The following is a 15,967-nucleotide window of genomic DNA, read 5'->3' as shown; positions in this document are numbered from 1 at the left end:
TTGCACGTAAAACAAGAACTTGGTTCCTGTGGTTTCTTACCCCTTTTGATCATCATGTGCAGTGTGTGGTGTCTGTTGATGCTAGCCAATCCTTTTGAAAACGGGGTAAACTGGAGGACACCCTGATAGCCGCAGATTGGTCAAACTGTACTACATTTGCAAAACATTATAGTAAACCAACTGAACATATGTCATTCATGGTTTTACAAAACTGCTAACATGCATAATGGTAGCCTTTGGTCTTGCAATGAAATAGCGATTCTCCTAATTAGTATGCCAAGAGAACCTGAATTTCATTAAAGACACGAAGGTTAACATTATACCTCCCTCCCATCCCAGCTTCCGAATAAAAAAATAAAAAAAACATTTGTTATGTAGAAGAAAGTCATAAAGTGGAATTGAATAGAAATCCAATGGATCGGTGGGATGTTATATTTTATTAAAATATATTTTTGATTACCTTACATACATTATCATGTGCTTTACTGGGAAACATTTTGCAGGTTTGTTTAGAGTATATTCTAACCTTCTCCCTTGTTCGCAGATAAATCTCTATAGTTCTGAGAATTCTGCTTACACCATCTGGAAGATGCTACAAATGGATGGCCAATTTGTGAAATCCACGCTGCAGTTTCTTCACCTCCGATGATCTTTCCTGTTTTAAAATACAGATTCAAGTTTTGTTTCATGATTCAAATTAGAATTTATTTCCACATTTCAAAGAGGCAGACTATACTGTGCGCATGCCTATTATAGCATAGCTGTGTTCTGTTCTAGAACAATCCTTATTGTGATGTAATACTTTAAAGTGACTGTGCGGATTTGGCATTAAAAGATTACAGCATGATGTTAGCCTCCGTGTCTTTAATGAAATTCAGAATCTCCTGGCATAGTAATTTGGAGAATCGCTATTCTGTCCAGGCAGAGATCTCCGCCTCAAGGTAGGTGGATATCTCCTTCCACTGATATAGCCATACGGAACCCTATCTTTGCAAACAGAGATATAATTTTTAGGTCTCACATAGGGCAGCGCATGCGTGCCTCTACGAAGCATTAAGTAGTTAGTATTAGTGGTGAAACTCCACCCATTGTGTTATATATATTTTTTAGCTTGCCATTGGTTAAATCTGGCATAGCTCTTTTTATGTAGCTATTTGATTGGCTGGTGGTCCGAAACATCTCTTTCCTTTTGCTTCCATTGTGCAGGAAGCAGCACCGACCAACTACCATTTACTTCCGCTCCTGACTGTTATCTATACATTTAGGGACTACTTGTTTTTTCATTTGCGCACAATGGTGGCCGTGGTCATGACTCTCCACCACCCCTTGCGCTCTCTCCTACGTAAGTCCCCTTGTTCTTTTTGAAACTGCTTTGCTGCCCCATGCCGTGCCTTTCACGCTCAACATGCCATGCCCGCTTTCACTTTCAAAGCAGGGACAATGGCGGCCCTCGTCATGACTCTGCACCAGCCATCGAGCTCAGATCATCTGCGCACTACTGTCATATGCTCTGTTGCTAGTTACATGGTAGTACATCCATATACTCTCATTGTGTGTCGTCTTCTCCGTCCTCTTGCTTGTTCCTTGTTTAAACGTTTCAATCGGCATAGATGCTGCTACGTGCTGCAGTTCGTGTGGCGCTCAGCTTTCTTTTACTTCCTCAGTTCCCACTGAGTTTCTCCCTTGTATTTTTACTCCTTAAATATATTAATAAATTCCCAATCTCTCCAATCTGTCCCGCTCCACTGTTGGAACGGAGCTCGCTAGTTAATTGCTCAGTTTAAGTCCCAGCAGCTTTACTTTTAATGTTTGTAAACTGGGCACCATTAAATTGAATAATAGTAAAACCTGACATACTCAGAGTATATTATGCAACTGTACATATTTTAAATGCATTTTTCATGTGGTTTTCTGTAGCGTAAAAAAGCCTCAGATTTAGGGATTACTTGTCCGTGCGTCCAACAGCACAAGGGTACTTCCTGATACATGCCCACTTGGGTCCCCTGACCAAATTCCAGGTCGATAGGATCATGGCCGCCTGCCTGAGCCGTATGGGCCTAGCCTGCCCAGACAAGAAGTATTCCAGCCACTCATTCAGATTGGGGCAGCCACGGCGGCATTAAAGGCGGGCATAGGGCCTGAAGGCATAAAGAGGGTTGGGCGCTGGCAATCGCAATGTTTTGAGCGTTATATCCACCCTTGAAGGCTCAGCATGTAAATATATTATGAGTGCTGTGGTTTGTAGTGTTTTTAAGAAGTGTGATTAAAATAGATATTAAACAAGTTGGTAAAAGATGGCCTCAGTTTATTCACCAGGTTTCCGAGTATGGGTGATCGGCCATTCACACGTCCACAGGATGACTCAGTGGGCTGCACGCAAAAATTGGATGCGGGTTTTCACACAAACGCAGTTTGTCTGGATGGGCTTTCCAGGGATGAGATGGAGCAGCATCAGGAACAGACTGGAGCAACGTTTAGCTCTAGGGGATGCCCTGCCCAGCATCTTGGTGATCCATTTGGGGGGCAATGACCTCATTCCCATGGGGAGGAGGGCACTTTTACAAGCCACGCAATCTGACCTGGGGGAAATCAGCAAACGCCTGGGACAAAGCGAACTCTGGTGGTCAGAAATCCTCCCTCGCAGATTTTGGCAGGGGGCCAGGTCCAGTGAGGCAGTGGAGCATGCACGTAAGTCAATGGGGCCATGCGGAAGTTCACAGACCATAGGGGACTGGGTTTCATCAGGCATGAACTGATCCAGTCCAGAGTTGAGGGGTACTTTGAGAGGGACAGGATCCACCCATCCCCGGTGGGGATGGATCTTTTCCTACTGGACTTGCAGGAGGCACTGGAGATAGCAGGTTGTAGGTGACAGTGTAGCTTGTTGTGGGGGGCTTTGTCATCAACTGTAGCCTCCTTCAGAGCTGTGGCGGAGTTACAGTGCGATCTGGAAGCAGATGGGTACAGTAAGGGTACCTCTGTGCGGCATAAAAGAGGTGCCAGAGCCAAAGACCAGGAGCCTCATGGCAGGTTCCTGGAAAACTGCGACGGCGCCCCGTTAGTCCTTCAGGCGTTTGGGGGGCCTGACCAACAGGGGGTTTGCCTTGCTGCGCTCCGCCCTGAAAAGGGTGAGTAGAAGAGACCAACGTGTCACGTGATCCGTAAGAGGATCAGCAAGGTAGCACGAACGGGGTGTCCCCCCAGTGCTGGCTCACCAGGCGGGCGGGGCAGCATAGGTTGGCACAGCTGCCCACCCTTGGATCGCCCATAAGATAACCCACATATTGCATACTCTTGTATGGAATAAACCTGCAGCAATCTTTTCCTATAACAAAGTTGTCTTGTGTATTTATTCATTCTTGCATGCTCAGACCGGGGGTGGGAAAGGTTACCAGTAATGGCACTATGGGCGGACGGGCAAGGCATGCTGATCTTGTTAACTCTTGGACTCTTCCATGGCTCTCCCCCTATCCATCCCACACACCTCTATCTTGTAATGGCTACTATGTCCCCATGAGGCGCAGTCAGTGATAACAAAGGGCTGAATTTTATAGTTTTGTTATAGAGCCCGCCTGGGCTCGGAGTCCGGAGTATGGCTTGACAAAGCAGGTAAGTATTCTATTAAAAGTGTCTGCAGGTGAAGGATGGGGGCTCACGCAATCCCACAGCGGCCACCCCAGCGCGCACACAAGGATGGTGCGATGCATAGTACATAGTACACCATACCTTTCTTGTTATCCCTTATTCCGGCCCGCTGCTGCGAGGGGGGACCTGTATAGCGCTGCTTGCGCACGGCGTTGGTTCTTTGTTTGGAAACTAACCATGTGACTGGTTCCAGGGCCGTTTCTACATTAGGCAAGCCTAGGCGGCCGCCTAGGGCGGCAAAAGCGGGAGGGCGGCAAAAAACATGAATTTGGCCCTTGACTCCAGAGGCTCTGGGTCAGAGAGACATTGTCTGACTTCCGATGTGACTGCTTGTGTGATCTTCATCCAAGAGAGTGTAAAACAAAGCAGCGCCTTCTTTGAAGGGCTCAATTTAGGAACTTAATTGGGGGCCAGTGACGCTCGTGCCAGAATGAGACACAGCAGTAGATCCCAGTGCATAGGGTTCAGGGCCGGGGTGAGGCGCCCCCACACTGCTCCCATGAGACAGTCGGTGATTTATAACCTGGAGGAAGCGATGGGCATGAATGGGGGCCCTGGGTCAGGGGAGGAAGGGGCGGAGCAGCCTGTCACTGCATGGTTCTTTCCAGCGCCCAGAGGAGCCAAACTGTTCCCTGAAGGGTTTGCGCTACCCAGGCCTCTCTTACAGCCGGTACAAGGCCGGCACAGAAATTCTGCCTGTGTGCGCTGCTGTCCCACAGCTATAAAATATTGGCGCCTGAAAGGGCCTGTGCATGGAGCGTGGGCACAGAAGGAAGGGGGTGATGCTCATTGGCAAAAGGGGTATACAATGCATTTAGGAGAAAAATAATGTAATGTGACATGATTCAGAGGTGTGAAATAGTCCCTTATGTATTGCCAAGCAAACATGACATAGGAGGAGAAAGGATACAGCCAATAGCATGAGTTGAGAGAAAGACTTACTGAATCGGTAATTTAAAGAATGACTATCAATGGCTGTGGAGACTGCCTTGTCGACAAGCCAGAACTAAACACGGACCCCCTGGTCAATATTTTATTGCCCTCTCACAGACCCCTTCCTCTAGCTGCTGCGCCCCCCAGTCCTCCCAGAGCCTGTGTCTCCTTGCAGCCTGCCCTCTTAGTTCCCGTCCTCAAGCAGTCCTGGTCTTTTCGAAACCCTTTTTGTCTGTACAGCTCCTGTCCTGGCCTATAAAGGTCCCCCACTCTAGCAGCTCCAGTCGTATAAGAACTCCCTACCCCCTGGCAGCCCGGGCCTTCCCCGGAACCCTCGGCATTCTAAGCTCCTGTCCCAGAGCTTCCGGTCCCTCAGACCTCCTATCAACTAGCAGCCTCTGTACCTTCAACTCTCATCCTCTAGCAGTCCCAGCCCTCTTAGAGCCCCCGTCCCCTAGCAGTCTCAGTCCTCACAGAGCTCCAGTCCCGAGCTCCCAGGCCATCTTCAGCTCTGCTTCAATTCATTTTCACCCCAAAATATGCTGTTTAAATATTTACTTTTATATTGAAAAGCATGGATGAAAGGGGGAGAGAGTGATGGTGGTAAAAGGGAGGGGGTGACATTTTTCAATTCTCGCCTAGGGCAGCAAAACACCTAGAAACGGCCCTGACTGGTTCGCTTCACATAAGAAACGAATACAGTGCTCTGATTTATGTTTCCAAGTCATCTTGGCGCTATATTGCAACAAAATGCAGGATTGTGTAAGGACTCCGGTGCCTGTACCATAGCATACAAGTGCACAGGCGTGAGATGATGGGGTGCAAGCCTGCTCTGTTGGTGAGATGTGTGCTCTGGAACAGAATGTGCTTTGCTGTTGCCACACCGATGCCCTATGTCATAGACCTATGCTAATGCTGGGACATTATTTACAAAAAAATAAATAAAACATAATTTGCAACACCAATAGCTCTAATTGCATTGCAGATGCTTGTTCTACAATGTTCACAGTATCTGTGCCGAGTTCCTACAGCCTCCGCCCCTCCTCCTACTCCCGCCCCGGTCTGTACATTTCCCTGTCTGTGCGCAAGAGTAGGTCTCTGTACTATCAAGAAACCTCAAGCCCTGCGACTCCTTCGCTCGATCGTAGTTGTTGAGCCATGAGCACCTTGCATTCTGGGACTTGTAGTGTCTTTTTGCACAGAACTGTAGGCTTACATTTCCAGCATGACCCCTGTGGCTGTACTCTTTGAGGGGCCCTTTAGGTGGCTAAACTCGTAGCTATACAAAGAGCCCCCAGCTTTGCACTGCGGGGGCTGCAGGCAGCTCGGTGTTACGTGCTGGTGAGTGAAAAGAAACTCAGCAGCTTCGTGTTCCCGACCCTCACCCATTTTCTACGAATTAAAGCATCCATTTTCTATCCTTGCCCAGTGAAATATGACATCACAAATGTGGGTTTAAGCAGTGTTGAAAGATTAAATAAACTGCTTGCTGATGATAGGCTCACCACTATAGGTACAGGGGTAACAGTAAAATCGTATGCAATTGCTTTAGTTCCGTCTACATTTAATTTGTATGTACTTTATTGGATTGCGCCATATGCATTCTTAAAAAAATGTCATTACTGATATTGTTTGAGAAGTTTTCAGTGGTTTGAAGGTATGTGTGTTGCTTTTTGCTCCACCCAAAAAAAACAAATGTAATTTTTCCACTAACCTCACAATATCGGAATTGCAAACCAAATAACCAGTGTAAACAACCATTTGCAATGGAATAGATCTCGCATTTATGAGCGTTTAAGTTATTGACATTGTAAATGACAATGCCTTTTATTTATGTGTTAGTTTTAAAACCAGATAAATACAAGGCATTGTCAATTACAATGCCTATGGCTTAAACTCTTACAAATGCGAGAACTATTGCATTGCAAATGCTTGTTGTCTTTGTATGCAATATACACGAGTGGTAGAGTGGCACAGAGATCATAAAATAAACAACATATTCCTTAGCTATTTGAGGTGGCATTTAAAATTTAAGGATTAATTTACAAAGCTCCTGCTTCACGTCAACTCCTGTTTACGTCAGCTCAAATCTAAGCCAGCAGGGACTTGACTGCCTATCTTACTCACACAGAACCCATGTGTAAGTCCTGAACATCTACAAGTGTTGTAGATTTCTAGGAAAATTCCAGGTAACGCTAAACATAGACCAGGTGACATTTTTGTGAATTCCCACAAAGGTTTATGACTGTTTCTCTCTCGTGCCCACGTCTACCCTATTGCTGGCCCTAGCACTCATTTACTCAGAAGAAAGGCCTGATTAGAATATGAATTTTCCACAACTGCAAGAAAACTCCTTGTTCTTCCTGTTGTGTGTTCACAGCTCTACCTGCAATCAGAGACTCTGCACATGATTGTCTGTGTACTAAAGTAGTGCGTGATGGCTGCTAGTTCACAGTGCAACACGTTCTTTCAACCTATGCCTCAGGGTATCTGCAAAAAGAACAATTGATGGACAGAATGCAGAACAATGTCATACATTCACCCCAGTACAGAGATCTGGGCCTAAATCCATCGGTTTTTTGCTCACCATGCCATTCCAGTTTGGACCCAGCCATATGCAAATCAGCCTTGACCCTGCGCCCAAAGGGAACAGTCCAGCCCAAACCGCCAGGCCAGGTCCTCCCTGGACTGGAAACAAGCATCCTATGACTGGTTTTGGGGTTTCAGCCCTCATCAGCCAGGATAGTTTGACTCCAGTGGCATGGAGAGCACAGGACACACGTCTGGGCATACCAGTCCCACTCGGGGTGACAAATGCAAAAAGAACAATTGATGGACAGAATGCAGAACAATGTCATTCATTCACCCCAGTACACAGATCTGAGCCTAAATCCATCATATTTTTGCTCACCATGCCATTCCAGTTTGGACCCAGCCACTTGCAAATCAGTCTTGACCCTGCGCCCAATAGGAACAGTCCAACCCTAACTGCCAGGCCAGGTCCTTCCTGGACTAGAAACAAGCATCCTAGGACCCGTATCTGAGCACAGTGAGAGCACCTGCATGACTGCACATATTACCTTGAGGTATTCTACTAACTCAGCGAGAGGCAAGGTGTCCTCCAAGCTGCAAGCATTGTTTATATTGGCTACATGCTAATATTTAATTTTCCTTCAGAGATTAGATTACCTTCTGCAATTAATATAAGCGTGGTTCTCAATTGAAAGCCGAGCAATCGACGGTTTTCGCAGTATCGAGAAATCTGCCTGAGTGCTCCCGTGCAGAATATTTTTCAAATGGAATAGTGGAAATATTGGATTTATTGTACAACGACTCTATTATCTACATGGTAGAGAAGAGGTAAGATTTATAAGTGTGTTCCTATTTGTAACCACGAAAAGGATATTGTGATATATGTCGTGGAAGCGGGGACTTTGAAGCAGGGTATCCCAAAAAATGAAAAGTATTAATTATAAAGGACTTTAGTTGAATGGTTTACGTTATGGCATGCTGTTACAGTATGATATAAAATGTCGTGGTATGTTATGGTATGTTGTACTTACTATATGTTATGATATGTAATATTATACATGGTCTGTGACTGCCGGCCACCCCCCCCTTTAACGTGCATACTACAGTTACACATTAAATGAAAGGCCCCACAGCGGGGCGAGGAGCGAGCCTGGGGAGCGCGGGCACAAAGAGGCCGCTTCCCGCGCTCCCCAGGCTCTTAAACCCCCCCTAAGCCGCGATCCCGCCCCCTTGCCCCGGAAGCGCAAAACTGCTTCCGGGGCAACCGGCGGGGCGCCCAGCCAACCAGCACTGGTGGGAGGGGGGGCCGGGCCCAGCCATGCGTGCGTGGGGGCCGAGTGGCCCCCCTTTTCTCATGGTCTGTGACTGCCGGCCACCCCCCCCTTTAACGTGCATACTACAGTTACACATTCAGATCAACAACAGAATTCTTTGGAAGGCAGGGGGTCTCGAGACCCCCCGGCCGTATTTATTAAAAATATGAAAACAAAATTAAAATTGTAATAAAATAACATTATTTACATAATTATTAAATGCAAAATTCAGACATTAGATTTACATCCAGTTTAGACAGGTATGGTGGGCTAACCTTAACAAATGTCTAATACAGCGTGGTTCCTAACCGAATCTAACATCCTGATATCAATTTGCATTTTAATAATTTCTGGTCCTACGGCAAGGTCGCTAACCGGTGTCAGATCCTTTTACCCAGCTACGCTCTCACGTCCGAGATGCGCATGCACGACAAGGGCCCGTTTACCCTCGTGCGCTCCGTGAACTCCATTTAACCATAACAGGAGGGCCCTTACACTCGCGCCCTTAGCGTCATAGTGTTTGTGTGGGGTGGCTACCAGCCTGAGGAAAGCGTTGACTCCCCTCCCCCGCACCCAAGCAAGCGGATATCCTGCCCCTGAAGTTCTGGGAGAGACCAATGGCCCCTCCCCCTGGGCGACCCCTTTCGTGAATGGGGCCGCCCCCACCTAAGGACCTTAAATTGCTGCTCACCGATTATGACCTTACCGCCACAGGCCAGCATAGTTGACCGACTATCTGCCCCCCCCCCCAGCAGCCTACACTGAAAGGTCATATTTCCCTAATAAAACCCTCTACCCTCTAGTTGTTCCTTATCAATAGGGCATTCCCTGACTGTCAAATGTGCCCCATCCTGCAAGAAGAACCATCCCTCCCACCATGGCCAACTATTCTCTGCAATTGAGGTGTTTGACATAATCCCTTATCAATAGGGCATTCCCTGAGTGTCAAATGGGCCCCCTCCTGCAAGAAGAACCATCCCACCCACCATGGGCAACTATTCTTTGCAATTGAGATGTTTGACATAATTTCTCAATCCAAGTGTTGATCCTCTTTACCGAGTGATTCAGCGCACTAATAGAGTCCACGCCCCTCTACTGCGGCCTAGGAAACAACTTTGATCCCCCTCTGGTGCAGTCTGAATTTATTGTTGCTAAACTGCTTACTACTGAGATCATCCCTTCCACCAGGACCCCCCTTTGCCCAGTTCAACACAATCGTTACTACCCGCATGTCATATAATGACTGCGGGTAGTGGGGTGAGCCTCTCAAGTACCTCACACTCCCCTTTCTGGATGGACAGACCCCATCTATGGGTCCCTGTAGTTGCTGTGACCGGGGGTATCCTGTTCAAGTTGCAGGGTCTAAAGCTGGGGCTGGCCTACTCATAGGCACCTAACACCCCCTCTCGGTGCCGCTACCTGGCCTCCGTCATCTGCATCCTGGTGCACCAGGCCTTATACTTCCCCCGCTAATTTCTGTTGATGCCACCCTGTCATTGTTAGGCTAAGCCCTGCGCCAGCCTACCTTCTTATCATGGAGCCTCCTAACCCTTTGCAGTGTTATTTATGAAGAAAAGGGGGCCTTGCGCCCAGGCGCCCCCCTAGCCGTATCCATTTCCCAACGAGGGTGATGTTACACCCCCTCCATGATTTGTGTTCCTGGTCAAACTGCGACGACATACACCTGCCGTGCATTGCCCTGACCCTGGCAACCCAAAATGAGTGACCCTTACACACCACAAATTATGATACATGTGTAGCACCTTTACCTGCCGGCACCGCTTTAACCGTTGAAATGGCCGCTCGTCACACTTGATGCTTGTCTTTGACACTCCCAATCCAGATGTCACAATCCTCTTGGCTGTCCACCTCTTGCAGCTGTGGTGTGGAGCCCTTCCCAGGTATCAACCATGGGTCCGGTCAGACATAAAAATGAAAACAAACACAGACGATTAGTGCTTCTGGCTTCCGGGTGAAAGATACAGCACACTTGCACGTCCTACGTTGTTGTCGCACGCTAAGCCTTAACTAAGGTCTGCCCCGGATGCATTTCTATCCAACCTGCCACCGCCAGAGTGTCGCATAGCATCCCTCTTGTGCCACCTGCGAGGCATTTACATCATGGCTCCCGTGAGGGTGCCTGGTAGTATGACCTTCCTGAAAGCCTAGACCTGTAGTCCACCGTAAATGCAATAGCCCATCCATGATTACTTCAGGACAATACACAGTGTGAAATGCCGTGCAATAGCGCTGTATGATGGGTAGGGTTCCTGGCTTCCTAACTACAGCTGCCCCACCTGTGTCTGCATTCATTGTCTTCAGATGCTAAGCCCTAGCTGGCATTAACCCCGTATGTATTCCCTTCCTTACTCGCCACTTGCGAGTGGTCAGCATAGCATCAGCTTGTGTCACATGTAGCGCATCTAACTCAATGCTACCGTGGTGTGCCTATCAGTATAACCTTGCCTAAGAATAAACCTGTAGACCACAGTGAATGCCATAGCCCTTTCATGACTACTTACTGTCGCTACCAAAGCGCACTACCAGCACATTGGAGCCCAGGGGTTTAGACACCGATCCCCCACTGTCTAATTGATGCTGCAACTGGGCGCCGGGATACCTTTGAAGGTATGACCACAAGGGCCAGGGTATAGGAATATCAAGACCTCAAGAAAGAAGTCATTAGCGTGGAGAGGTTCCCCCTATTGATGTGACCATCAGTTCGGTTGATGCCATTGATAGTAATTGTGACAACAGGGGCCATGGTGTGTCGGATTATCAGGCCCCAAGAAATCGGTCATTAGTGTGGAGAAGTTGCACGCTTGTTAAAACTATCAGATCGGTTGATGCCATTGATAATAGTACTAAAATGAGATGACCTGTGAGATAAAAAGCTTTTCCTTCGCGTGGGTCCACATGTGTCACTATGTGACACTACCTTGGGTGATTCCTGGTGGCCCCCGCAGTTCTAAAGGCTCTAGGCCTTCTCTGTATGCCAGTCGTGGTTCTTATACCACTTTCTTGATATATGGTTCGGTAGGCCCCTAGGGCTCAACGTATATTGTGCTAAATTACTGTGTGTTAAACAGGTTTACTGACTGTATATAGACTGGTAAAACAAGCTGCTTTACCTTCCTCCAAGCCTTAGCCTGAAGGCTGCTCTCCACAGCTACCACTAGGATAGCTTTCTAATAATGTTGTCTTTAACCTACCATCAATGTGGGTCGTTGGACTGGTGCCATGTGCCCAGCATATGCCAGGCAACCTTCTCAGACTATGTTCAAATAATTTACCCCCAAGATATGACACCCTTTCCCCAAGTCCTTTAATGGCCGCATAATCCGGCTAGATGATCAATGTTTAAGGCATTCTGCACCGTCCACAGAGCATCTCGAGGAAAAGGAGTACCACTACACACCCAATGTAAGCAATGCAGACAAAACAGGGCTCCCCGCTCAGGGGTAGCACCTCAGATTCTCAAATCATTTTAATAAGAAAACCACTGTAGGATTAACTTTCTTGGTCCAAGTGGCCGAGGACTGGAAGTTCTCGCCACCCAAAATTCGTTGCATTCAGTAATGCATAAAGTTCAGAAAAGAAGAGAAAGTTGGATGTTCGTAAGATAACAATGTGACGCACCCAACATAGATGAAGAAAGAAAACAAACACAGGGACTTGTTTGTTGCCTGTACGTGTGCTCACACTGCTCACTTCTCGCTAGTGGAGACGTTATGGCATGACGTCATGCCCGGTGAGCGTTGTAAGGGAAGGGAACTTCCGTAAAGTGAGTCATTTTTTCTAGGGATTTCCCTTCACTTTTTGAAATCGTCGTCGTAGTGTCACCAGGGCTTTAAGTGGAAGCTTTTTCAATATTGTATACAAGCCCTAGTTGCTGGTTATTTATCTTATACAACTAACAAACGTTGAAAACCTTGTAGGTATGCTGTTTACTTGTTGTTGTATCATATATCTGTTTTTAACAACCTGCTTCAGGTCAGGCGCGAACTCAACACCTCGGCATTGCTCCCTGCAACTACCGCTGTACAAGCACCAAGTGCCAACCGATTACGCCACTGGGCCCACAAACGGGATGCATTGACTAGCGTCGTGACCAGGACTCGAACCCATGCCCCCTGGGTCCGGGAACGAACGCCCAAGCAGGTAGGCTAAATCCTCTCCCAAATCCTCTCCTTTGGGAGCGGGGATATGTTCTCTGTTGCAGAGCTGTTAAGTGCACTTTCATGTTCCCCAGGATGTCCTCTGTTAATGAGATGCTTTGTTAACTTCGGACAGTCTTGCTGATTAGTCACCTCTTCCCCCACAGATCCAGTCTTTGATGGCAGTGCCACTCTTCACTCTGATGGCCTTTCATAGAGTTCCAAGGGAGACTGCTTTTTACTCATGTTAAACCTCGCTTTAGGCTTTTGTCTTTACCCCTTTGTCTGCCCACCCTATCTTTTATGTTTTATGATTCCGATGCTTCCAAGTATTTCCCAGTAGAGAGCTAGGATGGGTGCCACCCTGTATGCGCTGGCCTTCCTACACAATAAGCAGCTTTCACGCTGGCAAGATGGCAGAATAGAAAAGCTATGGATCAGTCCTGTACAACCCCCACATTATGACACAGAACGTGCCCACAGAGAAATGTGAACAGCAACAACAACGGCTAAAAGTACCCGTGGATCTACATCCCGCACCTGAATCTGCAGAAAAAATGAGCGATGGGCGCCTCTGCTACAGTAGAAAACTATTGCGATTGATCCTCACTGAATCACACGATTCATGAGCATATACGGGAATGAGCGCGAGCTGATGGCTGTGAGCATATAGCACCAGGGCACCTCACTGCACACAGCTAATTTGCATGACTGGCGCATTAAAGTACCACCAAGTGCAGTCCATCTTAAATTACGAGCGCAGAACATATTGGTTGGTGCTACATTCGTATCAGTTTCAATCAATATAGAGGCTCCTAGCACCACTGACACAATTAAACTATGAAACTTAAGTAGCAGCTCTGAAAGGCATGCGATTGTAATAATTCCGAAAATTCTTACATGACCACTAGATGGCAGCATAAGCAGCCCAATCTGATCCCAATTCATTCTCCAGGCCTGTGCAAAAGAAAACCAAGTTCAGACACGGGCCGGCTGCACGTGTAATGTTCAGTATCCCCTTAGAATCGTGTCATCCCCCCCCTCCCTTGGGCTGTCTTCGGAAAAGAGCTCTTAAAACACGTGCATGCAGAAAACTCCATCTATCGTTTTCATTTCATTCCGACATTTCCTACATTGATTGGGTGCTCCTAAAACAGCCGAAGTGCGCGGGATACTAAATATTACACAGCACCTGGACTGTTTTCTGCCACGCGCATGCAGAAAACTCCCTCTATCGTTGGGACATGTGACTAGTAAGGAAGGTGAGCATCTTCAATAAAGTGATGCGATGTGTATTGGTAGCAAGGCATGTGCCTTTGCCATGAGCCGTGCTACCTCATGTATACTGGCACAGTGAGGTCATTTCTTTTACTTCTATACCTGGATATTTCATATCACATTGGTTCTTTGGTCACAGAAAACTGTTAGGCTCAATAGTCTGTGCCGTAACATCACAAGCTTTTACCATTGTACATTTGTTCATCATGTATACTCACCAGACAAACACAGCCTGTGTTATGACCCTATGAAAATGCTGTATACAACACAGAACCAAAGCTTTATGTCTAAGTACGGCACCAGGGTACGGCATGCGAGAATAGAACTGCAGTTCTGCAGGCCTCCTTTCTAGAAGGGCTGTTGTGTGTGTGAAAGCCTGTCACAAACTTACTCATAATCATAAAACATGCGAGAGAGACCATTGTGCGAGCAAATCAATTGTATCCTTATTTGCCCCTAGGACATGCAAGAATTAACAATGGTGCCGACAGCGCAGTGCTCAAATGAGACATTGCTGGGAACTGTACCCTATGATACACACATACATTCAGGGCTGTCCCCCATTCAACAACAAAGTAAGTCTAATTCACTCTTTGGTCGCTTATCAAATAACTTTCGTAGGACAGCCCTTGTGACAATTCTACGGTGTTCTGCTCCCAACTTAACTTTATGTACACCAGCAACGCTGTTTCCGTCCCGACATCTCGCTGCTCCCCGGAGCGCCCCCGTCGCCAGGTGAATGTTCGCCCTGACCGTCCTGGCTGCCCTCTTCTCAGCTTTTCCACCGATGTATGCCCATCAGTCAAGGACGAGGTGGGTGGCAGCCGCTCGCACCGCAGCTGACCGATGCAGCTGATCCTCCGAGGCGATTGCCTTCTCCGCCGACAAGCCCATCACCGCATTAAGAGGGCGCCGAGATTCGAACGTGGGTCCACACTTCCAAAGGTGGCTTCTCCGGTCGTGCTCGATCTTGCTTTGTGCCTTAGCGGGATAACCTGCAAAATAAACAAAAGTAAAATGAAAGGCCCCACAGCGGGGCGAGGAGCGAGCCTGGGGAGCGCGGGCATAAAGAGGCCGCTTCCCGCGCTCCCCAGGCTCTTAAACCCCCCCTAAGCCGCGATCCCGCCCCCTTGCCCCGGAAGCGCAAAACTGCTTCCGGGGCAACCGGCGGGACGCGCAGCCAACCAGCACTGGTGGGAGGGGGGGCCGGGCCCAGCCATGCGTGCGTGGGGGCCGAGTGGCCCCCCTTTTCTTGGCATAAGTATGTTATGGTATGTTATACTATGTTATGGCTCGTCACTGTTCTGTGTGCCAGGATGTAGCTACCAATGGTTCACCAGGTGCAGTGGCACCAGGGACCTAAGCCCTAGGGTGTCCATTGAATCCTGACAGTTTCTTGTATTTTACCACCCCAACAGCAGTCAAGGGGGTCAGTTTGCTTGCTCCTACCAGGGCCACAGGGCATCGCTGCCACACCACTGATTGTATACTATGCTATGTCATGGTATATTACGTCATATTGCAGTGCTTTTATATGGTTGAGTGCCAAGAAGGTGGGGAGGGATTCTCACCACCAAACTAATCAACCAAGTTGCATTGAATTCATCAGGCTGGGTGGAGATCCCTGCCTCACAAAACCGGCAAATTATATTTTCATCTGCCAGCACCTAATATACCAACTACAGCCAGCCGATCATTGGAACAAGCTATAATCACTTACCTTTCGATGTTTTGGTCCTCGCTTTTTTGTCTACAATATTATTGTATGATGATATTCCTCTGCTTTATATTCAGTAGTGCAATCCTTGTCCAGCATAAATAACCATTGCCCCCTTTCTCTTAGGCCCAGATATTAATTAGCTAGTATGCTGGTCTGCTTTATATTCAGTAGTGCAATCCTTGTCCTGCATAAATAACCATTGCCCCCTTTCTCTTAGGCCCAGATATTAATTAGCTAGTATGCTGGTTTCATGTGCAAATGGATGTTTGCGCTACGCTGACGTAGTACAGTACCAAAACTGTGCTTAATCACTCAGGTGCTTTGAAAAAGCAATTTTACATGCTTAACAGCATATACTATTTCACAAAAATGAACTTTTTCAATGAAAA

At 47.5% G+C, this 15,967-nt stretch overlaps 1 protein-coding gene across 10 annotated transcripts in view; it reads left to right on the top strand.

Moving 5' to 3' along the window:
- The window catches only part of KCNE2 (potassium voltage-gated channel subfamily E regulatory subunit 2), a 178,866-nt gene that overhangs the window by 120,194 nt on the left and 42,705 nt on the right, over window positions 1–15,967 (top strand). For 2 of the 10 annotated variants that reach the window (XM_078656926.1, XM_078656918.1), the window contains exon 1: window positions 7,815–7,938. The exons of the other annotated variants lie outside the window; for them this stretch is intronic. The gene's annotated coding sequence lies outside the window, so the exon portion shown is untranslated. Of the gene's footprint in view, window positions 1–7,814; window positions 7,939–15,967 lie in introns of those variants that run through there. 10 annotated transcript variants of the gene reach the window in all.

Source organism: Lissotriton helveticus, chromosome 8, assembly GCF_964261635.1.
Source record: "Lissotriton helveticus chromosome 8, aLisHel1.1, whole genome shotgun sequence".
In the NCBI taxonomy this organism is placed as follows: domain Eukaryota; kingdom Metazoa; phylum Chordata; class Amphibia; order Caudata; family Salamandridae; genus Lissotriton; species Lissotriton helveticus.
The sequence above is the reverse complement of the archived record's forward strand: the minus strand, read 5'-3'. Positions and strand labels throughout refer to the sequence as shown.